Source organism: Alosa sapidissima, chromosome 16 (assembly GCF_018492685.1).
Source record: "Alosa sapidissima isolate fAloSap1 chromosome 16, fAloSap1.pri, whole genome shotgun sequence".
Taxonomy (NCBI): domain Eukaryota; kingdom Metazoa; phylum Chordata; class Actinopteri; order Clupeiformes; family Clupeidae; genus Alosa; species Alosa sapidissima.
This window is the reverse complement of record NC_055972.1, coordinates 32,433,551-32,456,113: the sequence shown is the minus strand read 5'-3', so window position 1 is coordinate 32,456,113 and position 22,563 is coordinate 32,433,551. Positions and strand designations below refer to the sequence as shown.

General features: G+C 39.3%; 1 long non-coding RNA gene across 1 annotated transcript; it reads left to right on the top strand.

Annotated features, from left to right (window-relative positions):
• Positions 1-9,511: 9,511 nt before the first annotated feature.
• LOC121685525 lies at positions 9,512-22,312 on the top strand. The gene is made up of 3 exons (XR_006023384.1): positions 9,512-9,633; positions 11,204-11,205; positions 22,297-22,312. It is a non-coding gene; the product is annotated as an uncharacterized LOC121685525 (long non-coding RNA).
• The last annotated feature ends 251 nt before the right edge of the window (positions 22,313-22,563 follow it).

Sequence of the window (22,563 nt, the reverse complement as noted above, 5' to 3'; positions counted from 1 at the left end):
CTGCTAAGGGAATAGATTAGTCTTCCAATGGGGTTTGTGACTGAATGATGTCAGTTGTGGTCAGATCAGGAAAAAATCCCTGTGGGATATTGTTTTAGATTTCCTGAGAAGAATTTGCTTAGTATTATTTTGTCGACAGCAAATAAAACAAGATTTTCCCTAAAAGATCCTATCAATTATACTCTGGGGCTGGTGGTCCTCAGCATCTCATACGAATTATGGTTTTGGTTAGAGAGAATAATAATAATAATAATAATAATAATAATAATAATACATATTGCTTTTATTATTAATAATATTACACATTATTATTATCATTACTATTATCATTACTATTGTTGATGTTGTTGTTGTGTTTTGGTCATGCTGTGGAATATACTGTAACTGATGACTGACAGTGAGACCCACCTCAATGATGGAAGGATGTCATAATAGATGGCTTGCATTGAATAACGGGACCCCTGCGGTGGAGGTAATTGGACTCAATAACATGTTAACTACATGACTGGTAAGGATAATAAAAGAGCATCCATACCTGAGCAATTACCACAGACAGAGGAAACCATCCCTCACCACATGTTTGCCATCTTATCTCAGATTATCCATCTATTAATAACAACACACATACACACACTGGATAAGGTTTCCCCGTATTCCATAACTTCATATGCTACCCCGTACTCCCACATCTAATATACTGAATATTTTAGTCTAATCCTGATCTTAATTTACACTGTTGCTACAAAAAAGCAGCCTTCCCATGCCAATTAATTAGAAGTGTATAAATATTTTACTGCTGGTTGATACAAAGGCGACACCAGACAGATAGAATTCACAACAGCCACTAATGGAATATTAATAACGTCATTTTTCTCAGCTTTCAAAGGAGGAAAGGACACTCTGAGGTCCACAGTTTCCTTATGTTTTGGTCTGCTGTGCACTTTTAGTGCATACAACCACTTAGATTGTTTTAAAACATTATCAGTATCTTGTTTTCTAACTGAAGCTTTGGAAAACTCCCCCTCTTGATGTACTTTATTTATCATTCTGAGGATATTTGATCATGGACAATTAGCTGCTTGTAAAGTACAGGGATAGTTTTGCTTTTTGTAATTGTATTTCTTATTCTCAAGTTCAAAGACATTTAAGTGAGTGAATTAGTCAGGCTTTGTAGTAATCATTACAGAGGAATCATTGCCATTGTGACTCTGTATTGCATGAAGCTCTGTAATACAAACATTAATATATGCGTTGGTGCATTGGTCGGTGGTAAAAAGTCCATTATTGTTATTATTAGCATTTTTTGTCTTCCTCATGTAAATTACATTAACTCTCTCTCTCTGTCTATTTCTTTCTTTCTCCCTGTCTTTCTGTGTATGTGTTTGCTTTAATGTATGTGTGTGTGTGTGTGTGTGTGTGTGTGTGTGTGTGTGTGTGTGTGTGTGTGTGTGTGTGTGTGTGTGAGAGAGAGAGAGAGAGAGAGAGAGTGTGTGTGTGTGTGTGTGTGTGTGTGTGTGTGTGTGTGTGTGTGTGTGACAGAAATTGTACAGCCCCAGCAGGGAGCCCTCTCCTTCTACTCTAATTCCCATCAGAATCAAATCACCATGATAAGAACTTATCAGTGATGTCAGCACTGTGTGTCCTACTCAGTCTGCCATCTCAGCTGTAAGGCCGTAACACATTAATCACCATTATTGTTATTTTTGTTTAAATTGCATGAGTAAATGCAAATATTAGGGATAGTGCCATTAGAGCCATAGGAAATTCTGTGTGTTTTAATGGCCCAGGCATAACACCCCCACCTCACCCCCAGTGCACACATGCTTCAATCCCAATCACCCTATTACAAGGTGCATCAAACGACAGAATCCTGTCACACTTTATTACAACCCGTATCCACAAAGAACATTGATAAAGCATCTTTAAGTATTCATAATGATTGACATGCACTCCATTCATACATATAGTGACTGCACTCATAGTGTTGTAATATCATAGCCTGTACAAGCAACATTATGATGCGCTATGAGTGCAGCCATGTCTATTTATAGATAGTTATAAAGACTTCTGTCAGTTGCTATGATACTTTATGAATATTTAGGTTTACAATAATAATGCATTATAATGCTTAAGAGATGCTTGGTTTATGTAATGTGCTACCACGAATCTGCTTCTGTCCTTCCCACTTTGAGTTTAAATGTTGCTCTTAACTTGAGCAGGTACATGATCATGATGTGCATATGTTGTCTATGTAACTCTACCAGGGTAAGAGGTGCTAGAGCAAAAGATTTGCTGTCCGTTGCCAATAATAATTCTGCTGAAGTCAGTCAGTGAAACACTTCAAAGCTGTTGTTTTACATTTATTCATGTAATTAATTTCTTTTCGCTTGCCAAAGTAGTGCTCATTCTGGAAGCAAAGCCACCAATTCAACACCTGCTCCACTTGTGAAATACTCATGTGTATCAATATAACAAGCTTTTGCTTGGAAATCTGCAGTAATCGGAATACAATCAAAGAGCAGCAAAAACTTTGACTTTACACACACCATTTAGTTATATCCAAGCATGTATTCATATTACACATTTTTAATCAATTGTTCATACATTAGACAAAGTCAAGTCTTTTCTTGAGAATGCTCTCCTCCTTGGACAAAACAAAGACCCTCTTACCCTTCATTTATTCACTCAGAGGAAGTGAAATAGCTTTAAAAAGCTATGATTTCATTAAATGTAAACAAAAGACAAAGAAATGTGACTGACAGATATACAACAGCTAGCAGAAATTTACTGTTTCCAACTAAATGTACAATATCTGCTCTATATGTGCATTTGCTGCACGCATTATTCAAATGGTTGTTTTCTATTAAATACATGGGAATTTCTCCTGAGAACCTTTAAAAGGGTTATGGATTCTTGTTGGAATGAACCTGTTGATGTCCAGGTGACATTTCTCAAAGGACTGGGAGCCCCCCACATTTTAAAACACTTATGACCATAATCCTTCGACAACACGAGATGAAAGTCACACTGATTTGTTGCCAGACTGCTGTACTATTCTTGTTAATGAATTTTTAATACCCTTAATGACACCAGAGGAGCAATATAATTAAAGGAGCAAGTTAGGAAAATGCTGACTTCATCGCTTTATGAAGACCATTTTAATGTAACTTTAATTGGAACTAACACATTATCTTAATGAACAGATTGGCTTCAAGTAAGCTATTTCTCTTACCAAGCTTAAATGTGGCAGGGTGTAGTCTCTGGAACACTCCGTCTCAGGTTAAGCCATTACGGCCTAAAGTGCAATGTGACTTTTTATGTATTTTTTGCTATTTTGGCACTATAAGAACATGCAAATGAAACATGATAAATCAGGCTGGGAAAGTGTGCTGCTATCCTGTAAGTGATGAAGGGGTCCAGTGATATGAAATATGTGCCAAGGATCAAGTGCACTAGGGGCTAAACAAATTGACCATTCCATATTCTTGACACCTGAGAGGTCATCTTGTCTTTGTCAGAAATGTCTCTGCACCCAAGGGATCAGGACAACATGGGGGGTGTCAGGGACTGAGGGTGGGAGAGGTGGGGGTGGTCGCAGTGGAGGGGTTTATGTGCCCAAGTTTTGGGCAGTTGAGTTTAATTTGGGATTTACAAGTGACATTGTGCCCCCACAGCCGTCCTCTTACTCACTGGAGTTTATGGAGTGAGACAGAGGGTCTTTTCCTTGTGATTAGACAGCCTGCAAGCGGCCATGCACAAAGTATTATGGCCTTCCACATCATGTATCGGAGTACACAAACCCCCATCCCCACCCTACCCTTTTGCCTGCATCTCCATCCCTTGCTACACACCTCGAGAAGGTCAAGGCTCTCAAACAAGTGCAGTTTCAATGAAGACATGCACAGCTTCTGAAATTTCATTTAAAAAAATTGCACTCTCCCTCTAAAGTCACAACAATATTATACAAAAAAATCAATTTAAAAGTGGAGGCTTTGGCCTTGTGGGTAGGGGTGCGAGTGATGGGGTGAGGGGGTTAGGGAATGCTACATGAGCCATGTGCCCCACATGTCAACCTCAGGGCTTATCTCTTAGAGGCTGTTTCACTTAAGCCCCAGCATTAATACACTGATAGCCTGAGGAATAGCCAAGCATAAAATGAATGTAAAAGGATGGAGAAACAACAAGAAAGGGCAGCAGGAAGGAGGATGAGTGTTTAGGCCACAAGCTCAATAGACCAGTACAACATAACTACTGCAAGCACAACAGGAACTATTTTCTTGAAGCATTTTATGATAGTAGTTTTCTAACACAGAAAATAATTTATAATTTCAACGTTTGTTCTAGACCTATGGCACCACTTGCTACAACAATTCAATGATGTAACTTAATGATATAATGGCGTTTTTAAAGAAACACATTGGTTTTGAAGGATAACACTGTTCTTCAATATCATTATCAGGCAAACGAACAAAAATCAAGAAAGAAAGTGAAAGTTTATGTTATCCTTGCTTTACCTTTCCAATGAATCACACATGTGTTTTTGATTTTTTTGTTAACTATACTGTTACAATAAGAGCCAGAGATAGACCCCCCACCTTGTGCTTTGTCCCTTTGTTTTATCAGGTTGCTGAGATGCTTTTATTCCCTCAGTTTTATTGATTAAAAAAATCCCAGAGGCACTAAAATGTTCAGGCAATGATTAATGTCCCTCTCACAAAAAGAAATTATATGGAATAAATTAAACTACTGCGGCAGCAAATTGAAAAATAAGGATGTAAATGAGCTTTGAATACTTAATATCTTATAAAGAAAAATAGTCAATGAGGCCAAAAAATGATGAGGAATTGCCAAAGAAACATAAAATTAACTCTAATGACCGAGGCTAGATTTTCTGTACTGTCAAAATTTAACTGTCATATGTGATTTGCTACCTAGTGGGAATGAGTAATGGATACAATATGCAGCAATAGAAATAGCTAACAATGTTCACCTGGCACATTTCAATGAGGTAGTAATGCACTGTAGATTCAACAATGAAATAAGAGAAGAAAGAGAGAAATTAACACAGGTTTGAAAGTATGTTTCCTCTCTGGAGTAAATCACATTTATGGAGATACATTTAACAACAGAGGCATCCATTTGATCTAAGCACACTGATGATCAGCACATCGAAGGCTATTGAAAAGTGACAAAGAGAATAAATGTCCTTGACATAATTTCCCAGTAAAATACCCTCAAGAAGAAATACAAAAGTAAAATATGATGTCATGTATTTTATTATACATGAGTTATTACCCTCTGCATCTTGTGCAAAATCTTAAAATCCTTTTAGCAGCAACATCATCATTTAATTATGGGATGTAATGATGAATCCACACAGAAGACTATGCTGATGTCATAGAAATATTGAATATCATTGTTTTCCTGTTATCAATGTTTCATCTGTATTGAAGTATCATTCTCCACTCGTGGATATGTGTACTCACAACACAATTTCTCACTGCTCCCCTTACCCAAGGCAAAGGTGTGGATGGGACTGTGTGGAAGGCCCTGGAAGAGATAAGAGGAAAAGTTAAGAGAAAAAAGAAAAGATAGAGACCAAGGAGTCTGAATATAATACTGAATATGTTGACTGTAGGTTAAACATAATTTCCTTTGACAGCATCAGCTTAGATGTGAAAAGCCTAGTTTGTCTTGTTCACTAAAGCTGTATGAGGATGAGTGGCCTGGGTGCCAGCCTCTCACTCCCCCAGCCTCCAGACCATACGCTCCAGACACAGGAGTGGCAGAGGGAGCTGTAGGAATGTCATTCTGCCAGCAGAGCTGCCTCTCATCATTGTCAATACAATATTACAGTTTGCCAATATTTGTTACTTGTCTCTCTTTCTCCCCTTTCTCGCCTCTTCAAGCGCTTCTTGGAAAGTGTACAGTTTTTTTACTACTCACCTCTATGTGTTGTAAAAATTACTGAACTATAAAATCGAAAGCTCTCAAACTGTCTGTGCAGAAATATCTTGTTGGCCAGATCACTTTGCAGCGGAAATCCAGAATACAGTCAATCATCGCAACCTTTAGCTTATTTGTTTATAGGCTACAGTAGTTTGGAGAAGTCTTTTCCATCTCTGTAATGATCTTAAGGCTTAATAATGTAGCCTGGTAGAGAGTGGATCTCCCCATAATAATGACATGTTGGTTGTGAGATTACAATATTAATACAATATAAGTCCAGTAACAAATGTCATTATGGACATTATGGACTCAACTCTCATCTTGTATATTCAAGGTAGTATTTATTGTTATATGTTGTCTCCTTTGCATCATAGCTTGAATGTTAGTCCTCACTTGTAAGTCACTTTGTATAAAAGAGTCAGCTAAATTAATAAATGTAAATGTGGAATGTAAATCATGTATGCAGTGTCTACAATAATTAAACCATCCTTCCACCCCACTAATCGGTCAGTGTTTTCATTGTAAACATAATGCCAAGCAGACACTGTGAGATCTTTTAATGGAATTTTACATCCAGTATAAGACCTTATAAGTGTGGTCAGTCACATGCTTCAATTACAAGCAGTTAGCTGTAGTGTCATACACTAATCATGGTAATGTACACTAATAAACAAACTTCCACCATATAGTGTGACTGAATATACTGTAGGTGCCACCATATAGTGTGACAATATACTGTAGGTGGCATGGAGCAGAAGTTGTGTTTGCATCTATTGCAAATCCCTGACACTTTTGGAGGTGTTTGCTAATTCCCACTGTCTTTACTTCCAATGTTCCAATGTAAAATGTGTTAAGTCAATACATGTGAACATCATCAGAAGAGTCAAATTACCAGATAAATACATCATTCCATGGCATGTTTTCAGATTCCACAATAAAGAAATAGGTTAAGAAATACAAACTGAAAGTGAAAAGAGAATTGGAGGCTTTGAGTATCCAACTTCACGAGAACAGTGACAGGAAGAATAAGAAAAGCAAAAATAAATATATCCACAAGCAGAGATTGTCGGGGTCCAAGCAAAATGGCATAAGTGCCCTTTAGCAGAATGAAGGTGGAGACTGTACCACCCCCTATAGACCAAAATTGTACCAAATGGTGTGCTTCAAGTAGTATTGATTGTGTGTATGAAGATTTAATATTTACAAGGTATGATATTAGTAAAAAAATTGTTATAGACCACTTTCTCAAAATTGTATTGATGCGTAACTTTAAAACGGAGAAACAAATAAAAAATCTGAAAAAATCCAATCTGTTAGGCTTGGTCTGAAGGTGATGTGTAGTGAATTTTGTAGGAATCGGATCAACGGTGTAGGAGATAGATAGATTAGTTTCACTATTGGGTTTTTTGAAAATGGCAGGAAAATGTAAATGACGGAAATGGGTGTGGTTGGGTTCATTGGATGCAGGAGCTCTGAATGAACAAATGGAAAGAAGAATTTGTGAAAAATTCCATACGGTTCTGGAGATATGAGCAAAAACATAAATATGCTTATTATAGCACCCCCCTATGGTCAGAAATGGGTCTGTTTTTTGTGTGAAATCATGCATTGATTGTGGACCTATAGTGAAAATGTGTGTGAAAATGTGGTGAAAATGTAATGTCTGTACCTATTACAGTTATGGCTGCAGACACTGTTTTGCAGCTGTAAGGATGGACAGAATTTCATGAAATTTTGTGGGCATCCTAAGAATGTCATATTGATTGTCTGTACCAAGATTGGATAATAAGTTTGAATAGGATTGGACCTTTACAATTTCAGATAAAGGCAAAAAATCATTATAGGCCACTCCCCAAATGTTAATTGACACTTAAAAACTTACAAATGGGTGATAAATAAAAAATCAGAAAAAGCCAATCTGTTAGTCTTGGTCTGTAGATGATGTGTACCGAATTTTGTGGGAATCGGAACAACGGTCTTAGTTTCACTTTTTGAAAATGGCGGGAAAATTGACCAATGGTCAAATTGCCGTGGTTGACTTCATTTGATGCAAGAGCACTGAAGGAAGATAAAGAAGGAAGAATTTTGGAAAAATTCCATACGGTTCTGAAGATGTCAGCAAAAACGTAAATGTGATTATTATAGCGCCCCTTATGGACATAAATGGGTAACTCCTGTTGTGTGAGATCATGCACTCATTTGGGACCTATGGTAAAGAATTTGAGTCTGTACCTATTATGGTTATGGCTATAGAAACGGTTTTGCTGCGAAAACATAATTTCATGAAAGGTTTAAAAATCAGAACAAAAACAATAGGAGTCCTGCAGCTACTCTGCTTGGACCCCTAATAAAGCAGGAACTCCAAAAGCTTCTTCTTAGTGAACTACAGAAGGCACACATAGACAAACCTAATGGGCCAGAGAAGGCTGAAGAAGCAGAGGGACGGACCCTACCTATGGATATTCCAAACGATGCTCAGAATGTTTGAAATGATCTGAATGCTTTGCTAGACAAAGAATTGGCAGAGATGGAGAGAGATGAAAAGAAAATAGAAGATGATGCACAGTGCTCTTGACAACCTTATTAGCAAAGTTGAAGAAAACAGTGACAGCACTGATGGAAAACACATTATCTTAGACAAAGTGGAGAGCACTCTGAGTATAAGTGCAGATAGAGTAAGAACAAAAGACCAAACAGACATTTCAAAATTGAACTGATCTGATCGACTGATCAGTCCGACTGCTTTTCTGCCGATGGTTGGCCGTCGGGTTGGTGTGTCCAATGCAAGGTTCATTTATCAAATGTTATTTTGAAGTATTAAAAAAACATCTTTGTTTTAGAATTTGCGAACGAAAAGGGGTGGAAATTGGTAGCCTGGTCCTACCAGACTCTTGTACATTTCATAATGTACAGAGAGTCTGGCCACTTTCCATTGCCAAATGTTAACTTCCTTGAAGGCGAATACTCTGAAGTTTAAAACTATTGGATCTGCCCAGAACCACTCTGGATCTGCCATAACCAATTGCTAACGTTTGGTTGTGACGTATGTCTGGCTCAAACTAGCACACGACCTCAACGTCATCGTTCTCAGCCACACCCTCTGTTCGCTGATTGGACCTGCAGATTTTTGCAGGAGAAAACCCGCAAATATACCGCAGACCCAGACGACGTACTGAAGGGAAAATTGAGCGGAAGTACGTAGGAGGGCGGAGCCAGGCTAGGAAATTGGTGCTTTCATGGTGCATTCATGGCACTTGGGAATGACAAGGACCGCCCCTGTGGCTTTATTTTTCCCACAGCAACTGTTCATGTGCTTTGCCGTCAGAATGTGTGACAAACACGGATGCCACAACAAAGGTTAAAACTTACACTCACTAACCCTAAATAAACAACTGTATTTGCTTAAAATATAGTGTAGGACGCTTGTGAAAGAAAGATATGCAGCTTTCAAGTGACAAAAACGGCAAATTCCCAAGTTCACATTAAAACTGTTGAAAGGCCACATGGACTACAAACGAACTACAACGTGACGACAAAAGTGATGACGAGCCCTTAACTGGGCAACTCTGTTAGCAAAATCTAGCCCGTTTCCAACCTCTGACTCACACATTACGTGACGTGAATGGTGCGGAATGATTATGTTCTCACTGGGAAAAAGGTTCTTCCGAAGCCCATGAATGCTAGGTTACAATACAAACCACCAACACATTTGTTGACAGTTTCCTGCCTGGAGTTTCCACGTCACTCTGCAAACATCACCCTGATCGTTGGTCTGATTGGTGAATGACTATCCAATTGCATCATTTGAACTATGCCTACCGAAAGCTGCACTCAAACTCGAACAAATTGTACTGTACAAGACCTGTATCTAAAGGAAGCAATTGAAGTGTAATTATACTTTGAGCATTGTTAGTGCAGACATCCCAACCTGCAAAAAGTCATTTCAGGGAGGTAGGCCTATTACGTACCCCCCCCCCCCCCCCCCCAAAAAAAAAAAAAAAAAACTTCAGCCTATTTAGATACTGAAATACAGATTAATATTTTGGTTCAAAGTCTAGTCAGTACACCAAATAATGAAGATAGAAATTGTGAAAATAAAATAGGTAGTTTGTTTTTTTTTCATGGCAATTAGCCATGTATAGGCCTGAATATAGATAAATATGCACATGAATTGGCACTAGTTAAACTCACCTCAACATGTCTTTTGCAATCATTTTACCTGCCATGGGCAATGCTAAAGTCACTGTTACAAACAGTGCAGCGTGCAAGACTAGGCCTATCATTATTTTTTACTCTTATGAGACCAGGGTACACTTTGAAATGAGTCTTACATTTTCCTTTTTGGGGGGGCATTGACTCCATGACGCTCCTGTTCCTAGATACACTGAACTGATTAAGTTCGGGAGAAAAGAGATAAAAAGCCCGCCTACACTGAAAACTGATTGGTTGATTTAGCAAAACAGGCCAATCAGGATGCTCGCTGTCTTGGCTGTGCTCAGGCACACACGCACCACCCCTCTCTCTCCCCCCTGTCACTCAGATGCACTCGCGATTTGAAGTCTTGGTCTCGCGTGCACGCTCTTGATCGCTCGCTCTAGATTCCGGGAGATTTTATCTAATTTACGGGCGTCAGGGATCCGCTGTTAATATGCGGGAGACTCCCGGAACTTCCGGGAGATTTGGGATGTCTGTTAGTGGTATAAAATAGGGTTTGTTTTTTAACATGCTAGCTGGCTCCCTTAACTTTCACTATAAGCCCATTCAGTGTTAATGCAAAAAACATAGCTGTGGGTCGACGCTCCATGTACGTGCACCATTTTAAAATAACGGTGGCCAGCCAGGGACATATGTGAAATAGCCTACAGCTCAGTCTTTGGCGTCTGCATGCAAAGAAAAACATTCATCAGCACAATTTCCTTACATTCAGCAATGTAAGTTACGAACCCATTTTCTACAATCCACATGTCTTCCCAACATTATGACATTAACATTACAACACAAGTTTAACCAAAGTCCTTAGCTGCTACGGCGCTACCTAGTTAGCAAACATCACAAGCCGTACCCATTCACTTTCCGTTTACTGTGCTAACATTAGCTAGCTAGCTCGTCTAACAGGCAAAATTAAATTATTTATTCTGTGTCCAAAAGAGTGTTTCATTGGCATCACACGCAAGCAATGGCAATAAAATAGTACACAAAATGAAATTAATATTTTGTTATTGCTTCAGAGAAAAGTTTGTTTTGACGTGCCTAGGAGTCCGGTACTAGTGCCAGTTTTTGATATGCGACGGCTACCGTAGTTCTAAACAAGGCAGCACTTGAGAGGTTGGTTGCAATATAACACCTAACCACTAGATGGGAGAAATTCTTACACAGGGGGGGCTTTAAAGGTTCTCTAAGCACGGTTGGGTGACTTCTATTGACGATTGAAGTATTATCAAACAAAACAGAGAGCTAGCTCACCCCTCCCTCCCGTGCTTTCTGAAACTCTCATGAACACACATCTCGTTGGTGATTGGCTGGAACACAGTTTGTTATGTTTCATGGTTCAGCCTGGACCAGGCTGTTTTTGTTGCAGTTTGTGGAGCCTGGACTGTCCACAGGGACCACGGTTCTTTACAGCGTATTCAGAGGACAGGCAGCTAGCGGATCGGGAGGAGATGTTTGCTGTATGTGACAAAAAATGTTCTAGCTTAGAAACTATGTAACAAGAGACTTTTAAGAGAGCGCTAGGTAAGTCTCTTCATACTAAAAACAAAACCAAATGTTTTTTTTTTTATCTTAATATAAGATTAATAACACTTGGTTAGATCTTATTTTTTTGCAGGGATCCTTTCCATGCTGACAGTTCTAATAACATTTCAACTAGCAAAACCAGTTTCTGGACGTGTAATTGCCCAAAAGATTACATTGAATGCATAGCTATTGTGTCTACCTCAATGCCAAATAGAATGGAATGATATTCAACTAAGCTATCCACCTTATTCCAGTCCGACGTCACGGGCCCAACAGCTTTTTGGTCAAAAAATGTTTAGGCAACTAGCGCAGCCAGCCGGTTTTTGCAACTTGTTAACTTTGTCAGCATCACCTCCGTTTTATTGAGGGTAAAACAAAATCGGTTAACTTTAACAAAGCAATTACTGTAGGCTACCTGTGCAGCCAGATGATACAATCAAGGGTTACGTGCAGGCTTCTGCGAAAAATAGGATTTTGAGGCAACAAGTGAGTAGTGGGATGACTACTTCTTAAAGGCTACACTGAATAGCGGGAAAAAAATGTTTATTTTACTGTCTATAGAGAAAACCGAAAGCTGTTGGACCCAGGAAAAGATTTAGCCTGCTATCAGTCTATTAAATGCGTCTGTAGCCTACGTAGTTCATGGCCGCTTCGGTGTGTCTCTTAGATGTCGTCTTGCTGTCCCCCCTCCATTCTGTGGTTCCTTCGTTGAGGTGAAAATCAGGTCCATGGAATCCAGGCTGCCTAGCAGCGCGAATAAAATTGTGTGCAAGGCAGCATGGGGAAACCCAGGCTACTTAGCTCTCACATAAGGTTAAGTATACATAAGTGTATAGGACTACAACATGTTTATGGCCTGTTAGCTCATGTTGATATCCAGCAGAGATGTTGTGTCTGTCTAAGTTGTTGTGTCTTTATCTCTTATCAACTACCACTGCTGCTGCAGAGTACACACACAGCTGCTCCGGCAGGATGTGCTGCAGGGGCAGGAGGGCACACCTGCTCTTGCCTACAATCAGGGCTGTCCTGCTGATTCTCTCTCAGGCACCATTGACCTGCTTCACTACAGGAGAAGTCCTCCCTAAAACCTGGTTGACTCTAGTGCCAGAGCAGACAACACAACCTGTCTCACTGTTCTCTGCAGACTAAATATTATCTGAGTGCTGGATAAGTAAAAAAAACAACTGGTTATTTTTTTCTATATCAAGGTCTGCAAAAGCATTTGATGCAACTTGTATTTTGGCCAACAATATGGGAGAATCCTTAGGTATATTGAACAGCAAAACCCCTCCCTGTGCCTCTTTCAACACACCATGATTGTTGCTAACTAGAAGTAGGCTAACAAATTTAGAGTAGAGAGAACTCAACCCATCACCTTTACTGTATAAAGACAAAAGCAAAGATTAAATTGATTCCCTTACTTGGTTAGAATCATGTGGCAAGTTGATGCATGCTTTCATATCAATTCCATGTGGTCATTCTAAAATACCTGATGACAAAAAAAAAAAACACCTCACAATTTTCACACATGTCCACAGTTACATAATCTGACCCAGTGGTACATCAGATATCAGAATAACATCTTAATATGATGGATGATTTTTTTTTATTTTTATGAAATTTTCACTATTTGTTTAACTGAACTAAAAAAGGCATAGTGCATGCGGTACAGACATAAAATAATAATTACTGAGACATTGATAGTGTTCTTTTCTGATCAGATCATCTTACTACTTTTAATGTTCAGTGCCTTTAAAAGATCACAAAAACAACATTTGGTCAGCAGTGAAAAAGGAGAAGTCTTTCTATAAAGATTAGTTTCAAAGATGGGGGAGGGAGAAAAAACACAGGGAGAAAGAGAGGGAGAGAGTGACAAACAAATTTGATGTCACATCCTGCTGCTGTCTTCACTGTGCTACTTGGCATTTTAATGCAACTGAATCTGATGTAACATACATGGGTTGGGCAGCTGCACCATACAGGCAGGGAAAACTTAACTCCACAGACCTATGCATTAAACATATTGTAGAATAGAGTGTAACATTTATCACTGTCAATGGCACAGAGTTTGTATAAATTTAAATGCAGTCAACCGTGCCAACCCCCCTCCCCCTCCCCCTCCCAAGTCGTACATACACACACATCTACAACCTACATGTGGTGTACAAAGCATATTTTCTAGAGGTCTTTTACATTGTTTTTTGACAAATTTCCCAAATATTTAATTTTTGGTGATAAATCTCAGCTAACTTTTTATTTTTTCTTTATCATTTGCCTGCATGGGATAGCATGCTATAAGTATTACATCAGTTTGCTTTTTTGTAGTGATTACTGCTATCTCATAGACATAATGTGTTTGAATGCTCTGTCTACATATCATTTGTCAACTGATGTGACCTGAATACAGCCGTATTTATGCTGTGGATTAATTTCTGTATTTATCTTTTTGCAGCATATATATTCTGTGGTGTCATCACACCCGGTTCTAGTTTCTTATCAAATGAAACCTCATTGACATAGTGCAAGAAAGGATTAAAGGAATACTGGCAAACTTTGAATATGACAATCATAAATATGGCTAATCTAGGAACGAGTATTTGCAACATCAACTGTGGAAATGAATGGAGGTTATCAAGAATAACGAAAATATGAAATTAGATTAGTACTTTGAAGGGAAGGCTTGGTTAAATATTAAGTGTTTTTTAAATAAATGGAACAATGTTGGCCTTTATTGTGAAATGTATCGGACACCATTGTAGTGTTGTGACACACTTCATACATTAAAATAGATTACTCAGCTTGCTTTTTCCTGTGGCAAAGCAAGGAAAACATAGATAATGGGTATTATTTAGGGCATTTAAAAACATTCAGTGGAATTACTTTTTTGAATAATCAGTTGGAGTAACTGGAAACATCAGAAAAGAAAGAGAGAGAGAGAGAGAGAGAGAGTGTGTGTGTGTGTGTGTGTGTGACAGACACAGAAAGTAAGTGAGAGTGGGAGAAATTATTCATATTACACTTCTCGAGGCTTTATATTGGCAGTCATGAGTCAATTCACCAAATAATACAGGCAGAACTAGGCAAAAGAGGCATACCAGGACCTGCTTACAGAACTAGGCAAAAGAGGCATGACCTGCTTAGCTTGTGAGACAAGAATATAGCCAATAGTGTTGCAGTAAAGGAAATAACATGTGATATGGCATATTTGTTATCCATCAGAAACAAAGATGTTGGCAGACTGTAGGCTGTTTGTACAACATAGGCCACATCCTGGATGAGGTTACTGGTGACGGGCGCATTTCTGGCTGATTAGGGCACAGGGAAAAACTGGCACATTCTCCCATGGGGTGTGTATGCTCTGATGCCCACCTCTGAAGCACTGTCGCTCTTAATGAGAGCTGGCTCTCTGCGCCCAAGGGAGCTTGGCGTAAACCCTTTGGTGATGTAAACAGTTGGTTAATTCCAGACCTCCTTAGTGCAGCGAGCAGCTCCTTAATAAATCTGCCCAGAATGACAAAGTGATAAGGTAAATGCAGTATCTCGCTCAAGAGGGCACCAGGCATTCAAATGTGCAAGGCTTTATGGTCTCTGTGATCAAAAGGAACATGCAGTAGCCACTGCTGCACAATGTTATAAACTGCAGCTATACAGATTATGGGTTATTGTGTCTGATTGTGTGTGTGTGTCTGTGTGTGTGTGTGTGCGCGTGTGTGTGTGTTTGTGAAGTTGAACTAAATCTTCTTTAAAATTGTTAAAATCTCATTTTATATTTGATAAGAAATAAAATATGCACAGCTCTGTACTACTTTGAGGAATTCCAGCTCATAACCCATTTTAATTAACATTAGCATCATAGCATATGTGCTGTGACTGTGCAAGATCATTTCACCGGGCATAGGGTGTGGGCAGTACAGTCTGTCTCCACAGACATTTTCCTAGAGTAAATTTAACTGTCTGCATCCAATATAGATCACTGGAGATTGCTTTATGCATTTGACTTCATAATTAACAGGTTTCAAAACCATAAACTTAAATTATTGAACACAGCTGGTGAATGGTAATTGAAATCATTAAATATTTGAATGAACATCTCCCACTAAACAAGATGGCAGTGTGGTCCCTGTGCTGGAACTACATGAGGAGCCAAAGTTTGGTTGGTTAGCAACATGATACCTAAACTTAAAGCTCTAAATCACCCCATTACCTTAAGAGATTGGAGAGTGGATCGACCTCATATTCATAATATGGATAGTGTATGGTTGTGTTTAACTTCAGGTCTGTGGAGTATAGTTGTATGGTAGTCTCCTTTTCTTTCTTTCTCTTCTTTTTCATTCTTTAGATTATCTATCTATTTTCCATATCTATTCTATCCTGGGAATCTTCTATATAGTCTTTCTGAAAATCCTTCAGTTTCAAAAGCTCAGTTTGTTTAGGCCCCAAGCACAAGGCGACATCCAGAGGAAGACTTCTTTGATTATACCTGTTTACCCTCATTAGCCAGGCTGACCAATGCCAAATGAGATTTCTGGCCTGGGGAAAACATGGAGTAGAAAAAGCTACACGTCCCCGTTTGTTTGAGGATATGTTCTCTTTTTTCCCTCTCTGCTTCTTCAACCCTCCAACGATGCTGAGCTCAATGAGATGTGTCTTGGAATCTATGTGAGATTGGTTAATACAAAAGCCTGTTGGTGAAAACAATGTCCTCTCCATTGTGACAGAGACAAACTGCCTGCGTTTGGGGTATGCGCGCGTGGCAGACAGGTGATAGCTGGTGGGGAGACTTTGGAGGGAATTTGAATTTCATGTCCAAGAGAAGGCAGCTCATCATTACAAGCCCCTAATTTCTGTGTCAGGTAGACTTACAGGTAATCGATCATCTTGTCAGAAAGATTTGATTTTTTCTTTTTTGCCCAACCATTCAAAGCGATCCTTACTACTTTCCAATTAAATTGGTGAAGAAATTGAAAAACTGCCTTTAGCTACTAGAGGAGTTTATTGTCTTGGTCAGATATTTCATTTATTCCATTTGAGAGACAAATGCCCATTGAAGTGATCTGAATCTGTAAAAGGGTAGATGGAAGAGGGGTTTTATTGGAGTTTACAATGATGTGAAGAAATGCTGAATGTCACAAGAGATCATTTGGAATATTCAACAAAATACATATACTATCAACACAATAGAATTTTGCTTTAAATTGATAGATTTCCATATCATAACTGCTGAGACAAGAACAGAAAATAGTGGCACAAGAAGCTCAGAGCCCTAATTGTATAGCAGTTTACTGAAGACCTCTGTGCAATTCTGTGCCCTTTCTTGCAGAATTGGCAACTCTACCGAAGGCACAGAATATCTCAGTATAAGAGCAATTTACTGCTATTTCTAAGTGTTAACAGTCGTCAGCTTTGATAGTTTTGCTCATGAACCTTGGGGATACGATGTCCATGTGCCTGCAGAGGAAGCCCTCTGCCTCCTCATCCTCACATCAGCCTAGACGAACAGTGACAAAACCACCACTGCCTGGTCACCAGAGGACATGGACACAGGTGATGCTGCTGCTATCCTGGGATACATTTTATTTACATGGATAATCCAGAGTATTAGAGGGATTGAGAAGAGCTGCTGGCCTTATTCTTCATGAGAGTTGACATTCTTTAGCTGGGAGTCTACAGTATATTGATTTGCAATAACATGGGACCGTAGATACAGGGACAGTTAGGTACAGGAATTTCTGAGGCAAACAAAGAGAATACTTTATTCCAAACTTACACTGTGTTCACTCAAATGCTGTATAGATAATTGTATATTTGACAGTTACTAAAATTACCTGTATAGATTTTAGAATAAATAAACACTCTGTGCACTACAGAGTACTAAGCACATTTGATTTAAAAAAGCAAAGCACCTGACTTTTTCATACATTTATTGTTCAATTACAATGTCTGCAATGATGATTTTATATGTTTTATAACTTCTTTCTTACAATTTACCGCTCATACCGTGTGCCCGTGACAATGGAAAAGATAAAAAGCAAGCCAAGCTGGGGTAAAATGTGATATTAAAGACCTTAGACAAGTTATGGTGGTCCTACGAGCCTTATAACATGGATGTAAAATGTAGTACGCCTTACGTTAGGTTCTCTAAATGGACAAAAGTGCCAGAGCAGCACAAAGAAATAGAGTTGATTAGCAGAGCCTTCCCAGCATGCTGTGCAATGACAAATGATTGACTTGGAACAATATCTAAGGTGATCAGGATAAAGTACCAACCATTTCAAGGCTCAGCAAAATTCAAATTCTAATTGGACTTCACACTACATTCCAAATAAAAATTGTTCCCTTGGTGTTTTATCCTATCAGGTGTCTCTCCCTGACCACTGAAACAAAACGAATAAAGAAAATGATTAAAGTGATAACAAAGGCATAAAATTTAAATTATTGCAGTATCACATCTGGGATCTGTATGTCACTGCACTGCTATTTTTGCCCTCTCACTTGGCACTCCATTCTTTCTGCATGAGGGCAAATGAAAAGAACAGTAGAGAGGGAAGGAGAGGGAGGGAAAGAAAGACTATGAAATGAAAAGGTAGAAAGCGAGAATGCAAATAGGCTTTCAGCTTTAACATTATTAATGACTCTTCAAAAATCTCAGACTTTTCCAATCTCTTTGAGAAGCGCTTGAAGGAGCTTGCAGATGAAGCTGACCTTCACAATGTTCTTTGGTCTTTAGTTAAGAAATTCAGTCGCCATTATGGCATCATTAGGGAAACAAGGATAAAATTACTCCATGGTTAATGACCTATAGGATCCCTCACCAAAATTTGTTTCAGATCTAATAAAACTGCGCTTAGCACACTTGAATGAATTATGAAGACTGTTACGTGGGGTATTAAAATGAGGAAAATAGATTTTCTGAAGCTAGGAGGACTGGACTTTTCGTATCAGATAGTAGAATGGAATTTTCTGGGCAATAAATTCTACCATGTCTCAATTTAATTTTTTTTGCCCTGAATTTCTGAGGCTATGATTGAATCTCTGAGTGGGATAGCCTCTAAAAATTCATTGCTAGTTGCATCTCTCTCCTTCTTCACTCACATGTGCAATGGATTGATGGATGAGGGTTAAAATGAGTATATGCTTCAAGAGAAAACATCAATAATATAAAGTACACATGATTAAGTAAATAAATGCTATTTTTTTGTTTTACCTGGCTGAAAATATGCATTGGTCATTACAGCAGAATAGGCCTCTAAAGAAAATAATGAAAAGAGAGTGCAAATCCGTTGCCAGGCTTTCTGTTGAGTGGGCTGATCATTTACCATTAAGACCTTTTTAAAATGAGATTCTGCATCTACATTTGCTCATTATGCTGGCCAGATTAACGAATGGCAGGATGGTAATTAGCGGAACATGTCCTAGGACTGAAAAAGCATGACAAAAGCAGTTTGTGATAGAAAAAAATGGATCCGCAGGCTATTGGACTCGCACACCCACACACAATGGCTCAGGTGTCGTAATGCTCTATACAGCACTAATGTCAACTTATTTCCAGGAAGAGGTGGAAAAGCAGAGCAGAGCAGTGGACCTGCCAGGCATGGTTGCAGGCTCATAGAGGCGGATTTTCGCAATAATGGCATTTGCTCTCTTTAAACTTTAATCTTTCCTATTAATTCCCTGCTACTGGAGAATGTGCAAGAGTTAATGTTCCATGAACGTGTTTCTCACTCCGCAATCTCTTCAAGCTAATTACCTTCAGGTGCTAAATGGAGGGAAATTGCAATCCATTTGGATGAGAGAAATTTCACCTCCCTGTCCCCAGTGCAACATTTTGGTGCTTGAAAGAGGGAGAGTGGAATGGAAGGAAGGAGGGAGCTGGTTTAAAGGTATAGTGGAGAGGGGGAATAAACAGGTCTCCTTAAGCTAGGCCTATCCACAGATAAACAGGGTCTGTGCTGGACTCTAATGGCAAGATCTGGACCATGTGTAATGCATGGTATATGGATGGTGAGAGGGAGAGTATGTCCCTCATGCTGAGGTTACATAGAGGTCAGCAGGTGCCGCCTCTGACATGTGGAAGGCCTAACAGATGTTTGATTGACATTAATCATTTAGATGGCCCATTAAAATCTTGTGATGGGAGAGGAGAGGGGCCATAGCCATTCTGAAGGGTAAACTGTGTAGAGGTCCTGAAGGAATGGAATGTGTGCATATCTAAGAGGCAGGTGTAAATGATCATCATCAAATTTGTTCAGAATAATGAAAGAGTGTCAGTCCACATAAAGTATATCAAATGATCCACATCGCGTTACTTATTTCACTTAAAGTCTATGGTTTTGGAGGGTGTTGACCACTCAGCAGTGAAATCGAGGCATGTGATGTCATTCACTGTCACAACGTGTTTTCAGATGGCTTGCCCTGCACACAGTCCTTTTCTGGAAAGCTCAGTGGAACCTTCGCAACGACTGAAGATTTCACTCATGAGGCAAGTGGACAAGGCCAGCTGGGGAGGACGGACCACGATGTGATCATTCACCTTCATCCTTAATTTGTTGTTATTACTTTTACGAGTATCTCCCGAACAAAACACAAAGAGAGTGGGAGTACAGCCGCCATCACTGATAAACAGGGAGAACTGAGAAGGAGTGAGGAGGACGTATGTGTTCAACATACAACAAACTACAGAATAATACTTTTACGTGTTTATTTTGAGGATGTTGTTATTGGTCTTAACGTCTGATGTCATACCAACCAAGCCCTACATAAAGCTTTAAGGTCATATCTGCTATGTTCTATCTGGTATGTGCTATTGGGGAGGGAAAAGATGACATTTTATTTATCAAAACTATTTGTGAGGGAGAGGAGGGTTTTATATTCATCATACATACATAGTTTTTTTGTTTTTATTTCTCCTCCTTCACCTGCCATGAGGGTCCTGAGAAGGAGGACACAAGCGGATAAGGAGGAGGAGAGGAGGTGCTGGGGGGCTGTTGGCAGTGGTGCAGGAGTAAGGAGGGCTACTTTGTCCTCTGTTTGATCCCTATAGCTGGAAATGAGAGATGAACATCCCTGTCCAATAAACAGCAGGACAGAACGGACTCATTTGCTCAGTCATATACAGGCCTGTTGGCTCGGTCACATTGCTGTTTATTCAAATTGGACAGTGATTCAATCCAATGAACATCCATGGACAAAAACCTCATAGTTCTTTCAAAAAAGGCAAGTTCTTTCAAATGATGCATTAGTTTAGTGTACTGTTGATTTATATATGTCCTGGATAAATGGTATAATTCTGAAAAGTGAATAGATATTTTCTAATGGCAACAAAGTTATTTTTTGGTATGCTTAATTTTTGTGTTCAGTGATTCAAAAGAACATTACTGTTGTTAAGTAACCCTTTGCCCCCCATATCTTATCCTAATAATGAATGAATTAGTGTCAGCACAAACACCCCGTATCTAACATAAACACTCGGAAAGACAAGGCCAATCTCCCACAATGTTAAAGAATCTCCCACAATTAATACTCCCCGCTATATATTTCAGGGGCTGTGTGCGAGGGGGAGGAAGCAATCTTCAAAAGACTACTATTACAGGGCATTGGAGTTCTGTTATTCTTACAGTGCCTCAATAAGGAATTCCCAGGCAAGCACCTAGTTTCTTGTAGAGGATTCTTAAGGGTGTGCACAAATAAGTTGATATGCAATGACTACATAGTTACATTTTGCCACCAGAAGAAAACCCTGCAGATTGTTTATGGTGTGTGGAGGAATGTATTTGTGCATGCTGCAAGGGGATTCTTGGTTAAATGTTCAGTGATCCCTCCATAGTTGGAGAACATGTGTTGACATTTTCTATAACAATGAAGTGTTTACTATTAACTTAATTTCATTGCTTTTCATGTTCATGTTTCATGGCATCATATATGGGGAAAAAAAGCATTTTAAAACACTATGGGTATCCATATGAATTGCCCTGAAGCTTCTCTCAGGTTGAATTATCTGTGAGGTGAAAATAAGTCTGTGTTAGAAGCAAGTATTCAGCCTGAAGCAATGTTTATTTTCCAGTGTTCCATGAAATATCAGAGACAGAAAGTGACATGCTATTAGATCACTGAAGTTGAAAGTATGAGGGGAAAAAACAATTTCTTTAAAATCTTTAAGAAATGGCAAATAAATTTAGGCATATTTCAAAACATCCAGGGGGACTCTCTCTCTCGGTTATTAAAGCATACAAGCCCCATAAATTAGCTTAGCAAATTTGTATGAAGGACAATAAAACACCTTCAGAATATATCACCTAGCCTAATTGATTGGACATCAAGTGATCAGTGTAATTTAAAGGCATCCCTGATAAGACTACAAGAAAGTCTTCACAGAGTGGCTCACTGCTTCGTGCACTAGGGTCCATGGGATCATAAAGGCTTGGGCCCATTTCTGAGCTGGGTTTCAATTTCCCTGTGACTGAGAGTGAGCCCCTCCAGCCCTCATTCTGCACCTCCTTACTCTTTCCTAATCACTAGCAATTACCTGTGAGGCTGCTTTACCTCCAGCTCCAAACAGCGCATATTTGGGAATGGCATCCCTTCAGCTGCTCAGTACTACATAAAACAGTGCAGCAGAGGTGTCAGGGGCAGGTGTGAAGGCTTTCTCCTGGCAAGCTGTTGCCGTTTAGCCTCTGATAACGCAGGTAATTGCATTTCCGGAAGAGCAGAAGCAGATGAAACATGCTGTGGGCAGATACCACTGGCACACTGGCCCCTTCTGTTGGAAAATTTCATTTTTCCACAAGGAAGCCATGAATGCTGAAGGCTGAATCCAAATCCGTTTTTCCGCACCTTTATCAGTGTGTGGCCCACCAAGTGGGGAGATGGAGGTAATTCATT